The sequence below is a fragment of the Paramisgurnus dabryanus genome, chromosome 3 (genome assembly GCF_030506205.2).
Source record: "Paramisgurnus dabryanus chromosome 3, PD_genome_1.1, whole genome shotgun sequence".
NCBI classification, from domain to species: Eukaryota; Metazoa; Chordata; class Actinopteri; order Cypriniformes; family Cobitidae; genus Paramisgurnus; species Paramisgurnus dabryanus.
The window spans coordinates 4,088,879-4,104,855 of NC_133339.1; the positions used below are offsets into that span (position 1 = coordinate 4,088,879).

The window sequence follows — 15,977 nt, forward strand, 5'->3', positions numbered from 1 at the left end:
TTTACAAGAATAATTCAAAAGGACAGAAATTAGCCACCTGGAATGGATGTGTTGCAAACGTTTTTCTTCCGAATCACTCCACATTTGTCCCGATTCAAAAATGTCAATAGCAGTTGATCTGAAAAACAACAGGCAGGTAAATGATGAATTACTTACCCCGAGTACAATATATTTAAGACAATATAATATAATCAAACCCAGCCTCGGCAGTTTTACAATCTCTCATAAAAGTATCCCTTCTTACAATGTCATTTTTGTGTCCATATGTAATTAGAAATACATTTAAAAATATACAAAAAGACAATGGTTGTCAAGATTGAACTGATATAAACATTAGCCATTGAACATTACTGGAGTTATAATAACCATATGGTCATATCATGGTATTTTCAGGTAAGACAGCTCAAACATTCATTTTAAACTAACGTTAGCGTTGCAAGAGAAACATTAGAAAAACTTAAACGTGAAAACAAATAGCAACAACAAACTTACCACCAAGAATAAGTCTTTCTATGCGCTATATCTTCATTTGTTCCTGTCTACTTGGGATCTGGTTGGTCATATTTATGTCGCTGTGCTAAAAAAAATGAAAGGTTTTAATGATTTCTGAAATGCTTAAGAGAAATGCCTAACGTTAGTCAGAAAATAAAGATGTTCCAACACGCAACACAGACATAACGTTACATAAAAAAGCTGGGTTAAATGTAATGTAATGTTTACTTATTTAATAGTTAACTTAATAAAGAAATGCGAAAATCTGTCATCACTTACCCTCGTGTTGTCTCGTTCATCTCCAAACAAAAATACTTTTTCCCTCGACGTCAGATCCACTAAAACTGCTCACATTTTAAATCGAGTTGTTTTATCTTAGTCCTCTGGTGAAATACGATCGCCGATTAATTAAATAAATACGTTTAATGCAGAGTCGCCATCTAATTAAACAGTTTATACGTTTACTGCAAGCAACCGCATCCCAGCTAGCAAAAATTGCGCGGGCCGAAAGCGGAACGATTAATGCTGGAACACTCGGCCGATCCTCGGCATGAATCTAGGTCCGATTGCTCTGCGAGCGCTCGGTTTTCACGCGCCCCGAAGACACGGCCGAGCACTCACTTTTAACGCGGCCCGATTGCGGAACCCCGAGTGAGAGGACGTAAGCTCCCCTCCAATCCTGTTCCTTATTTGGGCTTGTTTAATTGATTGATTTTATTGATTGGTTAATACTAAAATTGCTAAGCAACCATTATGCAACATTAACTGAAAATAAAACACACAAGGAAGAACAAGGATTTCACGTTTAATGCATTTTTTATTCACTTGAACACACATTCTCTCTCTCTCGTACACACAAACAGGTTTCCATGTTTTGTTGGGACATTCCATAGACGTAATGCATTTTATACCATACAAACTGTATATTTTATTCCCCTTACCTACCCCATTCCCTAAACCCAACCATCACAGAAACCCTTCTCCTACTTCACATTTACAAGAAACATCATTTTGTTTGATTTATAAGCTTGTTTCCTCATGGGGACACAAGGTCACAAAAATACTGGTATTCCTATCTTTGTGGGGACACAACGTGATAATTACCAGGTGCACACACACACACACACACACACACAATCAGTTCAAATACGAATTTTCCAAAAATCAAAATTTTTAAATTTAAAACATTTTAATTCATTGTCTGTCTATTGTCTGGATTCGGCCACCATCCCTGTCATATGCTAGCACCGACCACCTGGTGATGAGGAGCTCTATCTCCTTTTCTGTGTTATCTTTGGTCAGGGCATTCCGGCGGACTGCATCTGAAAAAAAAAAACGAAGAGGTCAGCATGACCATGTGATGTTACTCATAAAACCACCAAAACTTATTTTGGATGCAGGGCTCTACGCTTACATTTCTTTTTAGTTTAGGAGCACATTCAAAAATTTAGGAGCACATTCTGATCAATGACAAAATAACCTTCCCATTATAAGGAGATATTTGACTATAAAATTTTAACCTTATTAAATTTCAAATTCATAAATTGAGTTAGAATAATAAGAGGCAATCAGGAAGAATAAGTTACCAATCAAATGAAATCAGTAGCAACACAATTCATCTTTGCACTGCAGAGGTGGCATATAACAGAAATGTGGGATTTAGTTATATTTACAGACTGTTTAATGAGGCTCAGAAGTAGCATTAATGCATTTCAATTTATGATAATGTTATGATGTTAATGTTTTAAATAGAGTTTGAGTATAGAAATACAATTATGATCAGTCTTGAAGAAAAAAAAATGACTAACTTTTAAGACTAGTCTTAAAGGTTTATGCAACCAGCCACTGATCGAGTCAGTCGCACTGTAGAGCCCTGGGATGTCACTACAGTGCCGTTTCCAGCACTGACACTCACCCAAAACCACACTTTTCAAAGTGAGCCCTTTGAATGCAGGCTTTCAGTTGACCCCACTTCAATTGATGAGTCTCGCCACGAAGAGTTCATTGTTTTTTTCAGGACCCACCCCACGGTGTCTTTAAGAGTCTTGTCTCCGACCATTCCAGGAAAAACAGTCTGAAACAAAAAGACATGTACCTTATTAGTTATTTAAGGAATATAGCATGAGTGAAAATGAGGACTGACTTTTAGGAATGATCTGATTAAACCATAATTTACCTCACCAAATTCTTCTTCTCATCTGGATTATTTAATGTCTCCTACAAACATTGTAGCTCCTCAATAGTTGAAAGTGGGAGCCCAAAATGTGTTGGGTCTGGGGTGAAGTCTGCAACTGCTGCTCTCTAATAAAATCGAGCTGGATGAGGATCTCCTTAGCAATAGGCTTTATGCCCAGCTGCACTACTTCCTGAATTTCAGCCAGCTCCTTGTTTCCTGTCTGCCATTACTGGACAAACTGATAAATCCAGGTGTGTCTGATTATTGTTGTTGTGACTACTAAGCTCAGGCACACCTGGATTAATCAGTTTGCCAATAATGGCAGACAGGAAACAAGGAGCTGGCTGAAGTTCAGGAAGTAGTGCAGCTGGGCGTAAAGCCTATTGCTGTAGAACACAAGAAAAAGCAGGCATAGCAGATTACTAGCAAAACATTGTACGTAGATATGTCAGAGTAAACCGAGAGAGATCACTTTGTATAATTCCTACCTGTAGGCACAGCCTCCTGAGAAGACCCGTGTTGTGTGTCATATACTTGTGTGCCATGTAAGGGTGGGGTGTGCTAAAAGAAAAGAAAAATATGTTTTAATCTCCTCACATATACCAAATAGGAATAGGCAAAAAAAAGTGAAAAAAAAAAATTAAATGTGGTCAATTCAATATCAATTCTCATCGTTTTTCTGTATTTATTTTCATTACATTATATCTGAAAAGCATTCCGGTTGAAGGAACTGTCAATGTCCCGATTGGGCCAGTGCTGCATGATCATAAAAGTTTACATTTTGCACGCATTTTTAAGCCTTGTCAATTTAAGCATTCAAGCGAAAGAGAACTTGCATGCGCTATGTGAGAAGAGCACACACTGGAAGCGCTTACAGCTGCGTGACAGCGTGCAAATTACGAAATTAATTCTAGTTCTCTCCTTGCAAATTCACACATTTTTAAAAAAAATGCCGGCCTTTGCGAGTAAACAGACGGTTATGAGAAGAAGTAGAAAAAGAATGCATTCATTGCCTATCATAATTTGATCCGTGCATTAGTCTTAAAGTGGTAGTAACCTTCACCTGTCTGTGTTTTTAAATGTTAATCAAACTACAAAAGAGGAAGTCACTCCCTGCTTTTCACTGAATTACGATTTGTAACTTTGTGCATATTAAATAAAGATTAATCCTAATTAGTGAAGATATGCCGTGTTATTTTAAATTTGATTACTTTTTTCAATTTCTGTATCTGAAAAATACTGTTAGACCTACCTGAAATGCACAGATTTCTTCATTTGTATCTTTGTTCTATTGTACTTATATTGCGTTGCTTGCATTTAATTTTTATTAACAACTATTAACTTGTCTTTAATCTAAGAAATTGATATTAGTAGTTTTAGCTGTAGTATCAAAAATAGAATTGATAATTGTTAATTTTCACTGGTATTTAAAATATTGGGTGTCATAACCTTATTACAAGAATAAATGGGTAAAAACTACAAAAACTATTTCATTCATTTATTACTTTTTTTGTGGTGGGGCCAGTGAAAATGTAATCATTGAATCGAAAATCGCAATCCAATCAATTTGAGATCTAATGTATCTGAATCGATTTGAGACATCTGAAACAATACCCAGCCCTAATACCAAAGTGATTTTTTTCTCTCCATGGGCTATCTCGCCCTTCTTACTTGAAATCCAGTTTGGCCTGATGTCTGACTTCTGCCAGCTGCTGCATGGGTTGGGGTGTCTGTAGGTGTAGCACTCAGGCTGTTGGTAATGGAGATTGGAGACCACGATGGTGGACTAAGCGCTGTGATGTTAGACAGTAGAGACAGTAGACAGTAGAGATCGAAATATCGATACACTATTATTTTTTTGCACAGCCCTAGTTTTAATCTCATAACACATATCAGTCATCAGTCAGATCATCGTCAACAAGCTTACTGTCGTTCTTAATACCTTGCAGAAAATTAGACAACGATTTAACTGCTTTGTGTCTCAAATTAGATTTAAAATAATGCATTTGATCAGCCATTCTTACCTAAGAGCAGTGTTTATTTTAGAACAGCAAAAGCAAGATTACCTGAGGAAAAAAGAAAAAAAGATTAGCATTGTACAAAACCATACATAATGTCTTATTATACTAAACCATTACAATTTCCCTTTTTTAGTCCAAGCCCAACCCAATAACCATTATGACATTACCCAACTACCAGCATAACTGCACAGTGCATAAATTAGGGTCCATCAAGACATGTTTAAGTTTACACACAAATCTATAATTGTGACATTCCATACACTGGTATATATTAATCCGCGAATCACATCCGAGCCGAACCGTGGTTCGGATCAACTGCGATTTGTCACAGCACTACCAGCTAACATTTTGTTCCACTTAATTTTGTTCCAAAGAACACTATGCTTGTAAATATTAATCACGTAAATTGCATTTAATAAAAATTGCGTTCCATTATTTAACATCCCAGCTAGTCAATGCTAGCTTCGTTCGCGCCATAAAAGTTGGAGCCACTTTCATATTATCCAAAATTTGCACTACTTTTCTCAGACATGATAAATAATTTGATGTTGTCCTAATTAATAATTCTTAAATGAATTATGAATTCTTTATGTTTGTTTCATCTGGAAAAAAGTACATGAACATGTCAAAGGAACATGAACGAATCAATAATAACCAACATGTAATCAGCAACAGTTCGAAATAGAGTTAATATATGATGTGACGGGAACTCGATTGAAACTATGCTTAGCGTGAATGTTGATGCTTTTTAAGGAAACTGAACACAAGACTTACCTCAAGTTTAACGTATGGCGTAGGATCGAAAAGGGAATGGATGATTCAGTCAGGCGTTGAGTTTTATCTCACCCGTTGTACAGACGTTACTCCAGTGATGAGCTGAGCGTGCTGACGCTTTCTGCAGTTACCGTTGAAATCGGCTTCATACTGGCAAAAGGGTCTGAGCCGAGCACCCAGTTTAAAACAGCCGCCAACGTACGGGATTCATCTTAAAATGAATTTTTTATATTTATCAGCTTACCCCGAGGTCATCCAAGATGTATGTGATTTTGTTTCTTCAGTACAACACAAATGTAGAAACTCCAACCGTTTCAGTCTGTATGCATGTGAATAGTAACAAAATCTCAGACAGTTAAAACATGCACAGACAAATCCAAATTAAACCCTGCCGCTCGTGACGACACATTGATATCCTAAGAAACGAAACGATCGGTTTGTGCGAGAAGCCGAACAGTATTTATATAATTTTTTTACCTCTAATACAGTACTATGCGTAGTCAAATGAGCCCGTGCACAGCACCTTCTTCTTTAGAGTTTTAATGGCGGGTTGCGAAGCAACTTCATAGGTGCATACCGCCACCTACGGTTTCGGGTGTCCCTGTATAGCCCTCAAGCCGTGCATCCGATACAGTAGATGGCAGTATGCAACTATGACGTTACTTCGCAACCCGCCATTAAAACTCAAAAGAAGAAGAAGGCGCCGTATTAGAGGTATAAATTATATAATACAGTTCGGTTTCTCACAGAAACCGATCGTTTCGTGTCTTAGGACATCAACGAGCAGCAGGGTTTAATTTGGATTTGTCTGTGCATGTTTTGTTTTTTACTGTCTTTTGTTATGGACAGACTAAAACGGTTGGAGTTAAAAATCTACATTTGTGTTAAAGAAAGTCGCCTACATTGAATGGCATCCATTAAAACCATCCTTGATTTAACATAAGCCGAGTCATTTCCAAAAGTGGTCCAGATCATACAGCCAGAGCTGGGTTACCAGTTACGGTGAACATGAATCGGCCCAGTGCTTACAGCCAGAACAAAAATGAATGTGCCAGAGCGAGCTGTGGGGCACAATCGGCTCGGTTAACACACGCCGATGCCGAGTCTGAGCCGCACCTGCCGCAGGGCAGCCGAGCTCGGGCCGATTATACATGCTAGCTGGGATGCACCTCGTGAACAACGGAACTGAACTTAACAAGCTTCAAATAGCACCGTGACGTGTTACTATGACAACAACCAATCAGGTTTAGTCACGTGTGTCACGTGTGTTGTTTGAACATAAACACTAGCAAACGTAAGATTTTAAGCAAATCTTTGAAAAAATAGTTTATTATGCAATCGGAATGATATAATGTTGAAATGTTTGAGGAAAGTTCAATGTTAGCTTATTACAATTAATGAATCATGTTTTGAAAAAAGTATGTTTTATCCAAATATACTAAAACTTCACTAGAAGTACATTTGTGTTTAGCATATTTCTTAAAAGTGTAATTAAGTATATATTTATTACCAATGTACTTCTAGTACACTTAATATAAATACATTTAAAATATTCTTAAGTTTAGCATATTTCTTAAAAATGTACTTAAGTATATATTTATTACAAGTGTACTTCTAGTATACTTTAAAAAATATGTTTAAATGCAATTTAACGTATTTTTAATACACTTCAAATAATTATGTTGGAAATACAAATGTATTATAAACACACTATTTGTATTTTAAGTATATTTTTAATACATTAAATACTACGTCTTTTTGACCTGGGTATATATATACACATTGAAACGGAAGGAGATTAAGCGGAGATTAAGCGGGTTCTGCCGGTGGTCTTTGGTCAGGCATCAGCTAGGCATCACGTTGAAGAACAGCCAGTAGATCAGAGGTGTGCCGACTTTCACACGTACCGGAACTGGATCTGGATCTGTTTGTCTTATTGTCCTCGGGATTGAGGACAAGACAGGGAGAGAGAAACAAAATCTTATTAGCGTAGGGGCCGTTCACATAAAAAGCAAGTGTCACACAGTAATGTGGTTTTAGTCAGCTCAGTTCCGGGCAGGCTAACTATTGCTGGTTAAGTGTATTACATATAGTTGATGATTTTTAGAAACAGAAACAGAACTCGTTTGACTAAGGCCAGAGGCCCCACTGCCGTCGTTAATACTAACGTACAGTGGCAAGCGGTTCTGTATGACATACTATTTTTAAGGCCAGGGGAAAAGGCCAAAAATTGCAAACCGACCATATTTGGCAATTAAGACTCAATCGACAACCAATGCAAAGTTTCAGCATATTACTGAAGAGTATTAATGACATTTACCATGTTTTGGAATGTTGACGAAAAAAAAAGGTTTTAGTTTATTCATTAATTTATTTATTTATTAGGATGTACCAGCTAACTATTGCTGGTTAAGTGTATTACATATAGTTGATGATTTTTAGAAACAGAAACAGAACTCGTTTGACTAAGGCCAGAGGCCCCACTGCCGTCGTTAAGACTAACGTACAGTGGCAAGCGGTTCTGTATGACATACTATTTTTAAGGCCAGGGGAAAAGGCCAAAAATTGCAAACCGACCATATTTGGCAATTAAGACTCAATCGACAACCAATTCAAAGTTTCAGCATATTACTAAAGAGTATTAATGACATTTACCATGCTTTGGAGTGTTGACGAAAAAAAGGTTTTAATTTATTCATTAATTTTTTTATTTATTATGCAAATGCCTTGTTAAAGAGAAAAGTTTTAAGTCTAGATTTAAAGTTATCTACTGTCTCTGATTTTCGGACGTCGGTTGGTAAATCATTCCATAGCTTAGGGGCTAAGTAGGAAAAGGATCTGCCACCTTTAGACACTTTTGATATTTTAGGGATTATTAAGAGGCCAGAATTTTGTGACCGCAATGCACGTGATGGATTGTATTCTGATAATAATTCTCTAAGATATGAGGGTGCTAGGCCATTTAAGGCTTTGTAGGTGATTAGTGATATTTTAAATTGTATACGATATTTAACTGGTAGCCAGTGTAAAGATGCCAGAATTGGGCTTATGCGGTCATACTTCTTAGATTGAGTAAGAACTCTCGCAGAAGCGTTTTGAACTAGCTGAAGCTTGTTTACCTGATTTGCATGGCATCCTCCGAGTAACGAGTTACAATAGTCTATTCTAGAGGTCATAAAAGCGTGGAGAGAGGTCATAAAATTGATGGAGAGAGTGTTGGTAAATAGGTTAACATACTTTATGGAAAGTAGGGGGCTGTTTGCAGGATACCAGAGTGGGTTTAGGAAGGGGAGGTCTACTCTGGACGCCATGATTAGACTTGAGACAGACATTAAGAAAGCCTTAGCAATGAAAGAGGTGCTGGTGGCTGTCTTTTTTGACATCGAGAAGGCTTATGACATGCTATGGAAGGAGGGCCTCATGATACAGCTGAAGAAGCTTGGGTTGGGAGGGAAGCTATTTAACTGGATACTGAGCTTTCTATTTGGGCGTACAATCCAGGTGAGGGTGGGGGCAGAAATATCTACCGTGATTGAGGTGGAGAACGGTACACCCCAGGGTAGTGTTATTAGCCCTGTGTTGTTTAATATCATGGTAAATGAGGTATTTAAGAGTGTAAGCCCAGACATAGAGGTCTCATTATATGCAGATGATGGGGCATTGTGGAGGAGGGGAAGGAACATAAATTTTGTGGTGAATAAGATCCAACAAGCAATTGAGGCAGTTGTGGGATGGGCTGGGGACTGGGGATTTAGATTCTCAGTAGCAAAAACATACTGTGAATTTTTTACAAATAGGAAAATTGCTGATAATGTTAAATTATACATGTATGGGGAGCCACTTGAAAGGGTAGAGGTTGCCAGGTACTTGGGGCTTTGGTTTGACAGAAAGCTTACATGGAAAGTGCATATTGATAAATTAGAGACAAAATGCAAGAGAATATTAAATGTTATTAGGTGTCTGACAGGGATAGAGTGGGTGGCAAGTCGATCCTCCTTAATGACATTATACTATGCTCTGTTGCGGTCAGCAATGGATTATGGTTGCTTTGTCTATGGATCTGCGTCTGACTCTCGACTCATGAAGCTGGAGAGAATACAGTCACGAGCGCTGAGGCTTTGTTGTGGAGCACTTCAATCCTCCCCAATAGAGAGTTTACATGTGGAGCTGGGAGAAATGCCATTGGCATTAAGAAGGGAAAAACTATCATTAGCTTACTGGTCAAATCTGGAGGGCCATAATCAACGGAATCCTGCTAAAAAGGTGATGGAGCCCTGCTGGGAGTATGAGACCAAGAAAGGCAAGGGATTTGGGTGGAGGGTGAGGAAATGGGTACAGGAAGTGGGATTGAAAGAGGGAATGGTTAGCCCAACAGTAGCTTTATCACCAGTACCACCTTGGTTATTTACCCTGCCATTAGTGGACATGAATATATTAGAGTATGCACAGGAAGAACAAGAAAAGCAGTATGTGGGTAGGTTTGCAATAGAATATATTTTGAGTACATATGCAAGACATGTCCAGGTTTATACAGATGGATCAAAGGATCCTGTATCGGGGAAAACTGCAGCTGCCATGTTGGTGAAGGGTATGGATGTTAGTGCCTCCTGGAGGTTAACAGATGAGGTGTCTGTGTACACCACTGAGATTATTGCCATCATAAAAGCACTAGAGTGGATTGAAGAGACAGGACAAGAGACGGTGCTAATTTGCACTGACTCCGCAGCAGTGCTGAGCAGTATACAGTCATATAGATCCTGTAGAATGGATCTAAAGAATGAATTGTATATATGTTTATATAGGCTGGAGCAGAGAGGTGTATATATCTGTATGTTTCATGTGGATTCCAGCTCATGTGGGGATATGGGGCAATGAAAAGGCAGATGGTCTAGCCAAAAACGCTCTAGAGAGACCAGACCAACAGGTCAGTATTAAGTTTGGGAGGGGGGAGGTAAAAGTTTTTATTAGAAGAGCCCTGATGAAGAAGTGGCAGACCCAGTGGAGTTTAAGTTCCAAAGGGAGGCACATGTATAATATCCACACAGAGGTTGGGAGAGAAGCTAAAGTGGGAGGATGCAGAAGGGATGAAGTTGTTATTGCTAGGCTTAGAATTGGGCATACACTGCTGAATAGCACTCAGTGTAGGGTTGGTAGAGTAGAGACAGGATATTGCATGTGGTGTCCAGATCAAGAGGAGACGGTGAAGCATGTATTGCTTGTTTGTCCTAAATATCAGAGTCACAGGGAGCAGTGGAAAGATCAATTACAAAGAGCAGGATGCTCAGATTTTAGTTTGGCTGCAGTTCTGGGACCTGGAGTAAAGTCAGGGGAACTGATTAGATTCCTTAAGAGTGCAGGGTTGTATGTGAGAATATGAGTTTTTTTATTTTTATTTTTTTTCCCCAGTATGTATATGTGTGTGTGTGAATATTTCCCCTTTAAATACTTGGAAATATTTCAAAGAATCCCTTACGAAAAAGAAGTTTATTGAAGTGTGCTATAAGTATTCTTCTTTTAAACTTAAAATAAGAAAGTATACTTTCAGTTTACTTTTTATGTACTTCTCTAAAATGTACTTTAGGTACTTCTTAGAAATATACTTAAATTGTACTAAAGTATACTTGACCTATACTGACCGAAATGTCTAAGTATATTTGGCCTATACTTGTTTACTGACATATACTTAAAAGTATAAAGTAAAAATGCAACAACGAAAGCTACATCAAGAAAGCTGCAAAAAGCCATATGAATAGCCCTGGTGAAAAATACATATACTTTATTGTATTTCAAGTATATTTAACTTTGCAATAGTACATTACAAATATACTTAGAAAGAAATGTACCATATTTGAATATATTGAAAGTGCTATGCTTACAACATATTTGCTTACAATTAAACTTTTAACATATTTCAAAATAATTATAATTTAGTATATTTTCTAAAAGTATACTTTAAAAAAATATACTTGGAGTTAAAGTTCTGTGCAATTTTTAAAGTATACTAATTTGAACTTATTTTAAGTTTATTTTAGGTTTACTTTGTCTGTTAAAGTTATCATTATAATAATGCACTGACAGCATATTTATAAAATACATTATTTAGCATCCTTTAGAAACAGTATATTTTAAGTAAATTTTGAAAGTATATGTAGTGTACAAATGTATATTATCTTTATGGAGAATCTTTAGTGTTAGTAAACTAGTAAGTTATTAATTTTGTGCTGCAGGTATACTTGCAAGTATTCTTTTACTATACTTTTAGTTAACTAGTGTACTCATACTGAAAGTATACATGCAAGTGTTCTGTTAGTGTACTCTTAGTAAACTAGTAAGTTACTAATTGTGTGCTGCAGGTATACTTGCAAGTTTTCTTTTACTATACTTTTAGTTAACTAGTAGTTTACTACTCAACTTTACTTTAAGTGAACTTAACATCATACTATAAATATTAATATATTGCACTTAAAGTACAATACAATGTGTATTAATTTTTTTACTTGTACCTTTTAATTGTACTTTCAATTTGAAGCTAAATCTTTCGTATGCTATCAGTGAGCTACTGTAGAAATTGTAAAAAAGGAATGGAATAATTTACAAATCTCATAAACTTATATTTTATTCACAATAGAATATAGGCTATCTCTGCCCATCTTGACTTCTGAGAGACACTGCCACACTTTTTATACCCAATCATGTTGCCAATTAAGTTGCAAATTGGTCCTTTAGTTGTTCCTTATATGTACATTTAACTTTTATACTCTTATTGCTACCTGTCCCAACTTTTTGGGAATGTGTAGCTCTCATAAAATCCAAATTGAGCCAATATTTGGCATGACATTTCAAAATGTCTCACTTTCAACATTTGATATGTTATTTATATTCTATTGTGAATAAAATATAAGTTTATGAGATTTGTAAATTATTCCATTCCTGTTTTACTCACAATTTCTACAGTGTCCCAACTGTTTCTGATTTGAGGTTGTATATATATCTATATATATGGCTGAACCCCCTGAATATTAACTTTCGTTCTGGACTCCATTTCCCATAATCCCGCATGCCTGGACTGATTGGTCTGCCACCTGAAACTCATTGGACAGCCTATATAAACTCTCTGGAAACATTCAGTCAGTGCAAAGTCTTGATTTGTACTGGCTGTCATTGCTGACCCTTTTGCCTGTTTCATGACTACGAGATTTGCCTGCCCTACATTGCTGTGTTTGCTGTTGTTTGACCTTTCCTGTTGGAATATGAGTGTGTTTAATAAAAACTTGCAGATGGATCCTCAGTGTCAAAGTGCTTTGTCACACAAGCAGTATACAATAAGTAACCTACTAGTTTACTAAGAGTACACTAACAGAACACTTGCATGTACACTTTCAGTATATGACTAGTAAACTACTAGTTAACTAAAAGTATATTAAAAAAAACACTTGGAAGTATACCTGCAGCACACAATAAGTAACCTACTATTTTACTAAGAGTACACTAACAGAACACTTGCATGTACACTTTCAGTATATGACTATTAAACTACTAGTTAACTAAAAGTATATAAAAAAAACACTTGGAAGTATACCTGCAGCACAAAATTAGTAACCTACTAGTTTACTAAGAGTAATCTAACAGAACATTTGCATGTACACTTGAAGTATAAGTCTAGAAAACTACTAGTATACTCATGAGTTCACTTGCAGTACAAATGAAGAACTAATTGTGCACTAGTTGTACACTTAAAGTTGACTACTCTTACACTTATAGTACACTTAGAAGTATACTTTTATATACTAAAAGTGGGCCAATTTAGTCCCAAGCGGTATTCAAGCAGTACACTTACAAGTTTACTACTAGAACATAAATGTTAGTACACTTACTACATAAAGTATACTTAAAACTATACTCCAACATTACTTAAGTATACTTAATATAATGAACTTGAAGTATACTTCTTTTTCGTAAGGGATGGACGTCTTAACCTGCATTGCAATGCATTGACCTGTGGGTGGCGGTATGCACCAGTAGGTGTAACCCGCCATGAAAATTGAAAGAAGAAGAAGAAGTGCAGTGGAGGAAGACAAAAGGTTTGTGAGATGTCTTACCTTATTTTGTCTAAAATATAATGATAATCTAAGAATTTTGAGATACGATTTTTTTTTGGATGTCATTAGTGTTACTCTTTTTTTTTTATAGCTGGGAGTGTTAAGATCTTTACATAAAAATAAATTATACTGAATTATGTGATTGTTACATCTCTGATGAAATAGCACATGGCTAATGGCAGCCATTTTGTTAAAATATTAGTTTTTTTCTGTAAATTGTCCATTGGTGTTACCATCATTAGTGTTACTTCTCTAATGAAAAACTTTTTATATTCTGATTTTGTCATTGGTGTTACATTGTGTCATTGGTGTTAGATTGTGTCATTGGCGTTACATTGTGTTTTGGCGTTACATTGTGTCATTGGCGTTACATTGTGTCATTGGTGTTAAACCAAGTTTTGTTGTTATGAATGTATTTTCTTGTACTTTCTAGTAATATTTTGATGTTGATATGGGATGTAAGACATTGTTGATATTTCAGTCTTTGCATCAAAGCCTTTTTGGTTGAATATTTTTGTTTTTGTTGTTTTTAAAGAAAAATGTCAAACTGAGAATCAAATAATTTCATACAATGCTGGGTAAAGATGAAGAATTTAATTAAACAAATATTAATAATCAATAATTTTTCTTGCTGTTATCATTCCTCTACTCAACCATTAACTAAATACACAAGCTGTAATGAGAAAAAATATTTAGTATCAACATTAATGTTCATCATCTTGTTGCTCATCATCGAGATCATCATCTAAATCCTATTTTTCTACTATCTTGTTCCTATCTATATAATATAACTCACTAGTTCATCTTAGGAATACCTTACCGTGACGATTATTCAACAGTATCAGTAACTGAAACGATTTATCGCTGATAAATACCCAGTATTAGCATATAGCACACTAGCGTAAACAAACCGGGAAACGCTGCTCCGTGCATTGGAGCTCCGTCGAGTTCATCATCTAAATCCTATTTTCTTACTATCTCGTTCCTATCTATATAATATAACGTACAAATTTATCTTAGGAATACTTTACCGTGACGATTATTGAACAGTATTAATAAGTAAAACGATCTATCACTAGTAAACACCTAGTGTTAGCATATAGCCCGCTAGCACTTGCTCACTGTCTGTTTACTGTAAATCTGCCTTCCTTTTCGATCTAATGGCGGACACATCCGATGTATGTTTTTCAGACCTTTCCTCACCAGAGCGGGAAGCTGTGGAGGAGTTGTTGCCCGGCATTCGCACCAGGCGGTACAGCGTGCCCCACATCACCCTGGCTCCAGGAACCCGGAGACGACCGAGGCATGCAACGAGCGAGCACCCATCTCGATGCAGCTTCACGGACCGCGTTCGGGCGAACGGAGACGCTATCGCACAGCATGAAAACGGTAAGACTCCGCTTGTCATTGTAACCTGCACTACTTGCCACATGTACAGTTTAGCTTCTTCCGTCAGCACAGAGGGGTTTACATGTGTTAAATGTATTGAAGTAATAAGGCTAACGGAGAAGGTTGCAGAACTAGAAGCGCACATCCGAACGCTCGTTGAGGACAGTAAAACCGCTAATGTTAATGTTTCAAACACTGTTTCAGGTGCGCCTACGGTAACGCGTAGTACACATAGCTCGGTTTCGGCAACTGAGTTAACACGGCCGACTAACTGGGTGACTATCAGGCGGCGTAGTCATATTCGATGCCCATCGAAGTCCCCCCTAGTAATTTCTAACAGATTCGACATCCTAAGCAATACACCGGCTGAGACATCTGTTAAAGGTGCCCTTGTTATTGGAGACTCGATACTTAAGAATGTGAACATTGAGGCACCAGCCACCATAGTTGACTGTATACCGGGAGCCAGATCGTCAGACATTAGATCCAAACTTAAAATGCTGGCTAATGCTAAGCGTAAGTTTTCAAAAATTGTTATTCATGCCGGCGCAAATGACACCAGACTCCGCCAGTCGGAGATCACCAAAGATACTATTAAAGAGGTGTGTGAAATTGCAAAAACAATGTCAGATAATGTAATATGCTCTGGTCCCCTCCCCGCCTACCGGGGTGATGAAACTTATAGCAGATTAGTGTCTCTTCACCACTGGATGTCAAAATGGTGCCCTCAGCATAACGTAGGGTTTATAGACAATTGGAAGCACTTCAGGGGGAGACCTGACCTGCTAAAGCCTTCATCCGTCATCGGAAGGAAATGCTATACTCTCTAGAAATCTGACCAATACTCTTAATTCTAATACAGTCTGACTACCCAGGGCCCAGGTGAGGAAACTGATAGATCGGCCTACCCGTCCATCTGTCAGCTGCTCTGACATGTCAAGATCACATATATCCCAGAACTTAGAGTCTATCTTACCAGAGTATCAACACATTTCAACTGTGTGCGTTCCTCGAACAAACGAATAC

At 37.2% G+C, this 15,977-nt stretch overlaps 3 long non-coding RNA genes across 5 annotated transcripts; all 3 read right to left on the reverse strand.

Annotated features, from left to right (window-relative positions):
* Positions 1-892, reverse strand: LOC135733827 (uncharacterized). The gene is made up of 3 exons (XR_010527025.1): positions 772-892; positions 493-577; positions 1-118 (listed from the first exon to the last, which is right to left on the reverse strand). It is a non-coding gene; the product is annotated as an uncharacterized lncRNA (long non-coding RNA).
* A 450-nt stretch (positions 893-1,342) lies between these two features.
* Positions 1,343-2,871, reverse strand: LOC135733828 (uncharacterized). The gene is made up of 3 exons (XR_010527026.2): positions 2,669-2,871; positions 2,408-2,566; positions 1,343-1,814 (listed from the first exon to the last, which is right to left on the reverse strand). It is a non-coding gene; the product is annotated as an uncharacterized lncRNA (long non-coding RNA).
* Positions 2,872-3,025: 154 nt separating this feature from the next.
* On the reverse strand, positions 3,026-6,012 carry LOC135733829 (uncharacterized). Of its 3 annotated transcripts, XR_010527028.2 has the most exons (4): positions 5,941-6,012; positions 5,464-5,674; positions 4,693-4,734; positions 3,026-3,229 (listed from the first exon to the last, which is right to left on the reverse strand). It is a non-coding gene; the product is annotated as an uncharacterized lncRNA (long non-coding RNA). The 3 variants fall into 3 exon arrangements; XR_010527027.2 differs by lacking the exon at positions 5,941-6,012 and having other exon boundaries at positions 5,464-5,701; XR_012336426.1 differs by lacking the exons at positions 3,026-3,229; positions 5,941-6,012 and adding an exon at positions 4,057-4,461 and having other exon boundaries at positions 5,464-5,701.
* Positions 6,013-15,977: the final 9,965 nt, after the last annotated feature.